This window comes from Quercus suber, unplaced genomic scaffold (assembly GCF_002906115.3).
Source record: "Quercus suber isolate HL8 unplaced genomic scaffold, Cork oak 2.0 scaffold_39, whole genome shotgun sequence".
NCBI lineage: Eukaryota > Viridiplantae > Streptophyta > Magnoliopsida > Fagales > Fagaceae > Quercus > Quercus suber.
Genome location: NW_027069504.1, coordinates 2080998 through 2092166, shown reverse-complemented (window position 1 = coordinate 2092166; position 11169 = coordinate 2080998). Strand labels below are relative to the sequence as shown.

Sequence of the window (11169 nt, the reverse complement as noted above, 5' to 3'; positions counted from 1 at the left end):
CTTCTTGCTCCACGAGGTTACGCCGAACTTATTTCTTCTTTAGCTTCCCGGATTCCGCTACTAGACCATAGCATCAACCAATGTATATTGTTCCTTCCAAACTGCTTCCCTTAGCACCAAATGAACCTTCTCACAGACGTGGATGTGGTGAGATAAGGATTTGGTCAATGACCCGCCAGTGACCCGCGAAAACTCTCAGAGTAAGCTTCGGTTCTGGAGCATGCGATTGGACCTACCCGCGACAGGGCAACACTGTTTTTGAAAATTTTGACATCTTTGTAAAACAAAATACTTTCTAAAAACAAACTAAAACACTCAAAATCTTTTTGTGTTTGATCAACAAAGATTGAGTATGTAAAACACATTTAATCAAGTATAATCACACAAATGAATATGGCATTCATTGAACATAGACTTGTGTGTTGTGTGTGGATATCAAAAATGAGATAGTCCTTAGTCTAATGTGAAGCTTCAATGATCAATTCAATTAAGGCATACACAACTAGCACTAGATAATGTGACATATCTCAATTATAGAAACATGCATATATAACCTCCCACAAGCACTTGATAACAATTCTTTGAAACTTTTCATTTGACTCCATATTCAACATATCATTTGCACTTTTTGAGCAAAAAAAAATCTCATTTTGAGATAGATGCCTGAAATTTTTGATATTTCAATTGATAAGTTAGCCTTTGGCTTTTGGGCATCATACATTTTATTTTGGTCGCTTTTCCTTTTTCCTAGTCGAATACTAGTATGTGCAACAGGTTTTTGCAGCTCTATATCTCTTTTCATTTGGAGATTTACATTTAGAGAGCTCTTTTAAGCTTAAAAATAAAAAGTGGGAAAATATATAGGCACAGTCTATGCATGTCTCAAGATCAACAAAACCATTCACTAATCATTATGACTAGGTTGAGGATCTATTTACAACAGTCACGTAGAATTCAGAATTTCTTCCACAATTATATGAGTGCATGAGAGATAAGCTAAGCTCGTTAAATGCACAAAGCCATTAGTACAAAGGTATAAGGTAAAACATGCTTTGGACAAAACTCAACAAAGTCAATCAAACTTTTTGATTTTCTACTTTTTATGTGTTTTTGGATTTTTGACACAAAAGTAGTAAAAGATTGATAAAAACATAACAAAAAATGTAAAAAATATTTGAACCAAAGACAATCACACACATAAAATAACAACCTAAATACTAGCAAGAAGCACACAATCAAGATATTTGCAAACATGGGAAGTATTGATGCATGGACATGTTGTAATGCTTATACATGAGTACCATTTGTCACCCATACGTCACGTGTGTTTGGGGTGATATCCTTGATGGATCGGGTACGAGAGTTGGGACTGTCAAACCTTCGTGTGAAGTTTCCAGGAAATTGGTGAAGGCACCGATCATCTTCATCACGTCCATCATACCTGGATCACGGTTTTGACTTCTTGGTTACTCACCACCCCAAGACCTCATGTCATTTCTTCTTCCTCGTGACCAAGGTACACTTGCATTGTTGTCTGCTTTCAGCTTTTAACAGTTGGGCCTGGTATGTCCTTGCAATCGCAATAGTGACAAACATAATCCATTCTTGGACCCTGTTGTGATCTTGGAACTGATCTCCCTCTAGCTCCAATTCTGGCTTCTGATTGATTGTAGGATTTGTTAACCACCCGTTGATCATTCACAATCTTCTTCCTTTCATTCTTGGTGAAGGCACCGATCATTCGTGTGAAGCTTTCCAGGCAATTGGTGAAGGCACCGATCACCTTCATCACGTCCATCATACCTAGATCACGGTTTTGACTTCTTGGTTGCTCATAACCCCAAGACCTCATGTCATTTCTTCTTCCTCGTGATCGAGGTGCACTTGCATTGTTGTCTGCTCTCAGCTTTTGACAGTTGGGTCTGGTATGTCCTTACAATCCGCAATAGTGACAAACATAATCCGTTCTTGGACCTTATTGTGATCTTGGAATTGATCTCCCTCTAGCTCCAATTCTGGCTTCTGATTGATTGCAGGATTTGTTAACCACCCGTTGATCATTCACAATCTTCTTCCTTTCATTCTTAACTTTCTTAGGAATAGGCTTATCCACAGCCATCTCTTTGGTCTTTACAAACTTCACTTCTTTGTTGACATTGGCTGATGAGCTGCTTCCTCCAGTATATCCCAAACCGGACTTGTCTGAGGCATGTTTCTAAGATGAAATAACATCGTCCAATTTTCTGGAGGAGACTCTATCTACCTTGGCATAAGCTTGCACTACCTCTTGCTCAAGAAACCTCACTTTTGTGTAAGTTTCTGATAGCTCACCATTAAGTGCTTCAATCTCACACTTTGCCTCCTTGTATCTTACCAGCAGACTTTTGTAGTCTTCCTCAACTCTCTTCATCTTCTTCACAGCTGCCTTTGCTACCTTGGTATACTCACCTGATTTCTCAAGAAGCAAGGCGTAATTCTTTTGTAGACTAGCTGTATCTTCATCTTCTTAGCCTCTGATTCTTCAATAATTCAAATAGACTCCAAATCAGAGTGTTCCCAAGCTCCTTCACAAGTGAACCTAAATCATCTGAAGATTCCACATGTGCAATAGTCATGAACGCAGAGTAGTTTCCTTCTCCGTCACAGCTCTCTTCAGAATCAGAATTTGAAGAGTCTTATCACTCAGCGTTGTGGCATACGCCTTGCTTTTCCCTCTCAAGAAATTGGGACACTCCTTCTTGAGATATCCTGACCATTGCATTCAAAACACACAATGTTCAAAGAAGATTGAACATCCTTCCCTTCTTTCCTTGTAAACTCTTTCCTGTCACTTTTTGAAGATGAAAATTTCCCTCTGTTGAATGGTTTCCCACTATTCTTCATCTTCAGAAATTTTCGGAAGTTTTTGGCAAGGTACGCTACTTCCTTCTCCACTCCATCTTCTTCGGAAGAATCATCCATTCTTTCGGTGATGGTTTTGAGAGCAAGTGATTTACTCGTCTTGTGGGAAGGCAATCCCAGTTCATACGTTTGGAGAGACTCAATCAGTTCCTGAATTTTGATCTCATCCAAGTCTTTACTCTCTTCTATGGCTGTGACTTTTGCTCTAAAACTTTCAGGCAAGGACGTTAATATTTTCTCACCATTTTAGTATCTTCAATCTTCTTACCAAGATTGAGTTTAGCAATGACAATTTCGTTGAGCTTCCCATAGAATGAATCAAATGGTTCATCATCACCCATCTTAAGCTTTTCAAATTTAGTGGCAAGCATTTGGAGTTTTGTGTCCTTAACTTTCTTTGTACTTTCATATGTAGTCTCCAAAATCTCCCAAAATTCTTTGGCTGAATTTTACACAACACTTCCTTTTTTTTTTTTTTACAAAAATTTTCCTCTAGTTTTTTCCCCTTTGAAATTGTACTCTTGGATTAGATTATAACCATTATGTATAAAGCTATAACTAGCACTTTTGCTTGGGATTAGCCACCTATTTCTATTGTGTGACTTCAACACTCTATTAAAAAGTTTGAATTTGATTATGTATTGGATATTTGGTTAGATCACATAACATTTAATATGTTTTACAGATTTGGGAAAAAGAGTTTGACTTTTATGTGAGTCCTATTTTCCCTTTCTTTTTTTTTTATTTTGAATATATTTTAGTTTTGTAGAATTTTATTAATTTTTAAGATATGTTTTTTTGGTGTTTTGGATTGTAGGATAGAAAAAATTGGGTTTGAGAAAATTTGTTTAAAACTAAAAGAATAATCTCGAATTCTATATACTTTTTAATAATTCCCAAAATGTTATAATTAAGTTTTATTAAAAAAATGAATATTTTCACTAACTTACGTTTTGAATTCCTGAGAAAAATTCTATTGTTTTCATTTATGTAAGAAATAAATTATATATATATATATATATTACATTTGTAATTATTCTTATAATAAATGAAAAATGATTTTAAAATACATTACTCTTTATTAAATTAATCCAAATTGAAACATTATAAATTTAATGAGACCATTCTAAAAAATTATCAAGCGCAATGTGCGGGTTTGCAACTAATGAAAATAACAAGTAAATTCATCTAAATTGGCAAGCTCAAATGCCTTCAATCCATGGTGGAGCCTCCTGTTATACCCATTACGTGCAATTACCCACTATTGAAACTTCTAAGTAATATATATAAAAATTGAGAGATTTAAAAATATTTTACAATTATGCATGCACACACACACAAAACCCAACTTGTATGAAAAATTGGACAAATTTTGATTCTATATTGGTTTGGAGTTATTTTTTTGAATCCACTACGTGATGATTTATAAGATTATTTGAGTGTATTTTTTAAACAGGTTACCTAATTCATTTAAAAAATCATGTGACCAAAACTACATATAGCTAATTTCTCCAATAACCATATAAATAACTCCAAACCCATTTGAAGCTAAACTTTTTTCATAAATTGGAGTATAAATAGGTCTCTCGAAGTGCGTTTGGCTTCTATTAAGTACATTTGAACACACATGAACACCCCCATTTACTGGAGGATAAAAATTAGTTCATATATCCTATTATACACTCCGACACACACACAAACTCAAACTACACATATATTGTAATTGAAAGTCACAGTTTTTGAGGTACATCCTTTACTCAAAAGTGTCTCCTTACCAATCTAGTATCTTGTTAGTACTCAAAAGCACTAGAAAGATGCCTCTCTCTTCTAGTAGGATTGGCTATGAGTAGTTCTAGGATTATAAATTTTTTTACAATTTTTTTGCTACAGCTCTTGTGTGGCACACTATAAATGGTTAACCATTACTTACACATGGATCTACCATTTTTTTCACCAATCACACTCTATTACGTCACATTTGTAGCAAAAAATTGTGAAAATTTTTGTGGTCCCAAACTTTTCCTTTGGCTACAAACTAGCAGTGGCAAATTTTACTCAAATATATTTACCCACCCATTAGCCACTTAATTTAGATAAGTCTTAACCAAACCCAATTAAACATTTGGGTTAATGGGTAAAAACCCAATAGGTAATATAATTGAGTCTTAATGGTTAAATCCACTGGGTATCCAATAACTTGTGTGTAGACACCGCATTTTAATACATTAAAAGAAAAGAAAAGATAAAACCCTAACTTAATCCAGACACAAACCTAGCCGTCAAACACTTTGTTCTTCTTTCTCATTAATTTTCTTGGGTTTCTTCACAAATTGTTAGCCGCCAAATGTCTCTCTCTCTCTCTCTCTCTCTCTCTCTCATTTTTTCAACCAAGAGACTTTCAAAATCTCCAAGCCCTTGGGTTCCATGTCTCAATTTATAAGTTTTTGGTATTTGTAAGTGTATATATATAAAAATCTAATAATGAGTTGTATGGATGGGTTAGATCCCGCCCAAATTATAATGGGTTTTGTGGGTAATGGAATTTAATTTATATTTATATGGGTCATAAGTGGATAAATGGGTGATTGTGTATCTAATCTATTTATGACCCAATCCGCCTAGTTGCCACCCTTATCTGATTTTCTTCTAAATTCTTTTTGTAAATGAACATTAAAAAATAAACGGCTTCTACTTCCACGTAAGCTCCACAGAATTCACAACATACTTATCCTTTATAGCCTAGAGTAATCTATCTCTAGTTGACAACATGTTTCTAATAACAGTCTCTAGTTGAATTGTCAATATGTTTTAAAAACAAGTTGTTGTAGCATTTTAATATTATGTAATTAAAATTGTTAAATATGATAACAAAAATATAAAAATATGAGTTAATATAGAAGATAAGGAATTAGTAAAATATTTAAAATTACTTTGAAAATGAGAGAAATTCTTATATTGTTTTTAAGTACGGTGATTAATGGGCTAGCTAAAATGTATTAGAGTAGAGATTGAGCTAAATATGTGCTCACGAGGGAGAGGAAGGAAGGCTTGTTTTTTTTTTTTGGATAAACAGGAAGGAAGGAAGGCTTGTTGATTTCTTTTTGTGTGTGGTGTGTCCCTGGAATTTTTTTTAATGGATTTCTTTTATACGTTTGTTACACTTGGAGCCCAACCCATATATAAACAGACAGATCGAGAAGGAGAGAAGTACAAATATATGTGATATTTCAAACCCTTTTTTTTCACTATCAAACATGATTTCTACGTACATCTACTATAAGGAAATATCCTTCCCGGCCTACGTACGCGTAAATACCACAGGGAAACATGAATTTAAGGCAACAAATTCAGAATAAGAAAAAACCAAAGAAACCACACTCAAAACTTGCTTAGGTTTCGTCAATGATACTTCGCTACCATCAGACTTGGAAACCTGTGAAGAGTCGGTACTTGAAGGGTATCCAATTCCATGGCGTTTGTTAGGGAAGAACATGAAAAGCCCACTCGAAACCATACAAACAGCTGGAGGAAACACCTTGAGCAAAGTCTTCTCCGACGAATCGGGCACCAGATAGAAGCAGCCCACAGTTTTTGGGCCCAAAGCTCCAGAACCCCAAACATAGACAGCGCAAAAAGGCCATGAACAAAGTCCCCAATCCGAAGCTTGTAAGTCGACAAGTCCACGTTCTTAGAGTCCGTCGAGGGCCAAAGACCCTTCGATGTTACAACCCCATAGTGACTTTTCCATCGTCTCGAACATAACTATCAGTGAATGAAGAAAAGAAGCAAGACAAGCCGCACACGGCGACAAGAATGGCGGTATACTTGTAGATGGTTGTAGTACAGTGGCCATTGTTGGATAGGACAGGGCTGAGGAATTGGAACAAGAAGACTGTACCTGTTGGAAGGAGCCTAATGAGGTTGCCTAGTCCTGATAATGTTTTGTCTTTGATTGTTGTCTGAGACGACTGAGAGCTTTACTTGGACTTTGAGGCACCCATTTGGGAACGCTTTGGTGTTTGTTTTTGGGTTATGGGACTTGTAAGTAGCAACTAAGTTTTGGGGTATTTACAGAGCAAGCAAGCTGATATAGAGGGAGCTTTCATGATTTGGTCTGCCTAAAATTGAAGAGAGGCTTGGGTAGCTAGCCTTGCCTTTACTTGTGGGAATACCTAGGGTGGGTTCATGGGCGGCAAAAAGTATTGTGTTGTGGATATACATTCTACATCGCATTCACATCTATGTGAAGTTTACTATTACACACTTACATTTTTTTTTTTTTTTGGCTGAAGATTACACACTAACATGAGATGAGAAGAATAGTGTTACATTCGCTTGTTAATTTGTAATACATAAGATGAAAGGGGCTTTTATTTCTCACAAGCACTTTTCATGTCCATACTTTTAAAATATGTCATTAGTGCATTAATTGTGGATTTTGTTTAAAGTTATGGATGTATAATGAGTATAAGAGAGTATTTTCTCAAGATGAAAGTATGTATGTGGTATCTACACATAGATTACAAGTATGAATGTGGTGTTGCATGTATAGTTGTTTAAGATGGAAAATTTTTAATTTCCAATTTCAATTTGCTGTAGGACCGTATTTACTATTTAATTTTTGCAATTTACTAATTTTGAAACTTTTGTGTAATTTTGTTATTTTAAGTTTAGGACATTTATTTCCTTGTCTTTAGGTGTTTTTAATATTATTTTTTTAGGTCAAATTTAGTTCCTATTATGGTTAGGTATAAACTAGTTTTTATTTTAATTAGAATATATTTTCTTGTCTTCCAAGTCGGTAAACCTTTTTTAGTATTATTGAAATTGATAAAAATTCAGACTTTTGTTTATTATTTCTCTAATGGATTCTAGAACATTTTCTCTCTTATGGATTCAAGAACAATCCTCATATATTCGAGGTTTTTTTTAGAAATAAACGTGTTTTATTTCTTATTTTCTAGAAGTAGACGTATTTTACTTCTTGACGCTTCCACATCCCACATCACAATTGAGTTTAAGTTGCATTATATTTTTATAATAATTAAATTTTTATTTGCTTCGTTATTGTGGGAGAGTTTTTTGCTTCAAGGAAACTCATGTGTACTCCTAGGCAAATTTTTGCTCTCTTGTCCCACATTAAAAGGAAATTCTTCTTCTTTGCACCTTATAAGGTATGAACCAATGAGAAAGAGTACTAACCAAACTAGTGGTACTCTTTCTTATTGGTTCATGTCTTATAAGGTGCAAAGAGGAAGGATTTCCTTCCAATGTGGGACAAGAGAGCAAAAATTTGCCTAGGAGTACACATGAGTTTCCTTGAAGCAAAAAACTCCCCCACAGTTACTTTTAGTTAATATTTTTCAAATTGATTTTATATTCAACATTTTCTATCAATTCAAGCTTTCAGAATTTATTCTGTTAAACTTGTAAACAGTACTTCAAAGTTCAAATACTAGCCCCCTCACACATTAATAAAATAGTGACTTGGAGCTCTCTAGCTAAATCAATCTTGATTGACCAAACATGCAGTTATTTTATTTAATTTTTAGGGTGAACCAGTCCAAAGCTTTGTCCAAGCATATACTTTCATAAAGCGTGTGGGGAAACCTATATAATTTCTTCCTTATACTAACAAAAAGATATAGTAAAAAATAGATGCCTCTCGCCCATTTTTATACATTTATTCCAATTTCTAAGAATTTCTTGAAAATTTTAGTACACATTAGTTACCTGACCCTAATATTCTTAATTCTTAAAGGTGCAAATTGATGAGGACAGTCTATTCAATTTACGTAATGCTCTATTTCTTTATTTTCCTGGTCAAATAATCAACATTTGTATACTTAACTGTATGAAGTTTTAATTATCTAGAAGAAATGGGTGAAATATTAATGCATGTCCAAGACGCCAAGTGCCATATGTTGTGTTCAATAAACGTTGCTTTCTCGATCTCATATCTACAAATTAATGACTAAAAATAGTTCATCAAAGTGGCATCTAATCTGTTTCTTGTTTTATTTAGACTTATCTCATGTTCAACATGCTTGTTGGAGATATAGTGTCAACAAACGTGGAGAGACCTTGAACCATGGGGTTTCCTGAAAGTGATAGACTAATATATCCATAGGCAATAAGGTTCAGCTACAATATCATGTTAGTCCAATTATTTTGTTTAAGCATACATTGCTATTTTCGACAAGAGTGCTGTGATTTGAATTTGACTTTGAATATGATGCTATAAGGTAGAAAGTACGTACATTACGGACTTAGCCAAAAAAAACCTACATTATACATATTTGAATTGAACAAGAAAGGTTATTTTCTATGGTGGTTAGATGGTCCAGATTGATTTCCTAACTACGTACCACCAGGAAAGCCTAGCTACCCATGCAGTTCACCTTCGCCATGAAAGTTTTCTTCCACACACTGTCATATTCTCATTCATAGACAAGTTTGTACTTTTCAAGAGAATGCTATTAATAGCAAAGCCTGTCCAATTTCCAACCACGACTGGAGTTTTCATTATCTTTTTCCCTACATCTAGCAAGTAAACAATCACTTGGGAATTTAAGACAATAAGACATCTTCTTATATAGTAGGAAAAATTTCCAAAAGATGCATGACATGATGAGCCAGAAAATATGAGAAGCATACCGAAATGGTTAATCAAACAAGTTGAAGATGGAAACAACAATAAGTCTGATCTTGGGATTTTGTCCTTTCCAATCAGGTTTCTATTCTCTTATCGAATGGGAAGCACATATGTTTTATGCATTGAGCTTAGCTTGTTTATCACTACTATGCATTGTGTTACTTGTTCCATGGTTTGACTCTAGTTGAGTGTGTGTAACCATGTTTATAGGACATGTTATTATTCAGTCAATTGGTAGTTATTCTTACATGCATGCTTATCATATTTGGATGATCAATCTCATGTTTGATTTGTCATTGTAGATATTTGATGGCTGTTGGTGTATGGTCAAGTATAGGTTGTAACGCTCTATTGATATACTTGATCGAAATTTGTTTTTTTAACACTGTCTGTATCTCGTGTATTTAATGTGTTCGTTTTAATGTTTTCAGAAAACACAAGTACGTTTGTTGAGTGCATCGACTTAATCTCTTTAGTCTAGGTGTAAAGAGATTAAAGAGTGTTTTGTCAAGAAATTACCAATGGGGGAGTTTGTTTGGATTCTTAAATGTTGGCTAAAAAATTTAATTGTAATTGTTTGGTTTTGATTTAGTAATGTAATAAGTGGTATTGAGGCTGGGTTAAAGCTTCTGTTACTGCATAAGAAAGTCAATCTCGTTTGTGCAAAGTTTAGTCTTGGTTGTGCGAAAGTTGAGGTCTTGGTTGTGCAAACTAAAGCTTGGTCGTGCGAGATCCAAACATAAACTCTTGGTAACTCTCAGTCAACCGAGACCCTATTACACAAAATTTCAAGATTTGCTTTAAGAGCTGGCTTTGTGACAACCTCTGGCCCAAACTCTAAACATATATAAACCCTATGTTGACTCTAATCTCTAGAGAAGGAAGAAGAGTATCAAAATACAAAGAAAAACCCATAGAACCCGTCCTTGTCTTCTAACCAAGAGATCTATATATTTTGCAGTTGGTGATTTGACTTCTAGCGATGGATCATTGTAAAGATGGAAATTGGATCAACAGATGCAGCAAGAGCAAGAAGCCCAGATACAATGTCTAATTACTTGTATTGGAGTTCTTGTAAGTTAGCCTGTATCGCAAATTTTCATAGTGGATTTAACAAGCTATGCTAGGCCGTAGAGTGTTTTTCCTTGTTAGATTCTAACTTTGTGATTAATCCCTACTTGGACTATGAATTACAAATTTATTAAAAATTGGTAGCAAGTCATTGTGAAACTATATATGTGATGAATAGTTTGGAGCATAATCTTCCTCCATCTTTTGTTCATACCTCCACAGCATTGTCTAGCAAGCTTTTGCCCTCTTATCTTTCGGATTTTTGCTGCTTCTCTTTTCTTTTTTTTTTCTTTTTTTTTTTCTTTTTTTTTTTGGTGTCAGTGTGTCACCAACCTATATGTGGCATAGATAATAATAATAATAATATGACATTTTAGCTGGGGATTAGGCGATGAAGTTATTGAAGTTAGTTAAATTTTCTTTCCATGAAATTTGTGGTTGGCTCATATTTTAGGTCACCCTGCAGCACACTTTCTATATGGCATCTATTATCTTTCTATCGAAAGTGCAATGCCGTGTAAAGACAATGCAACTACTATCAA

At 34.6% G+C, this 11169-nt stretch overlaps 1 pseudogene; it reads right to left on the bottom strand.

Annotated features, from left to right (window-relative positions):
- Nucleotides 1–6199: 6199 nt before the first annotated feature.
- On the bottom strand, nt 6200–7007 carry LOC136066565 (protein DMP2-like; annotated as a pseudogene).
- Between the last annotated feature and the right edge of the window lie 4162 nt (nt 7008–11169).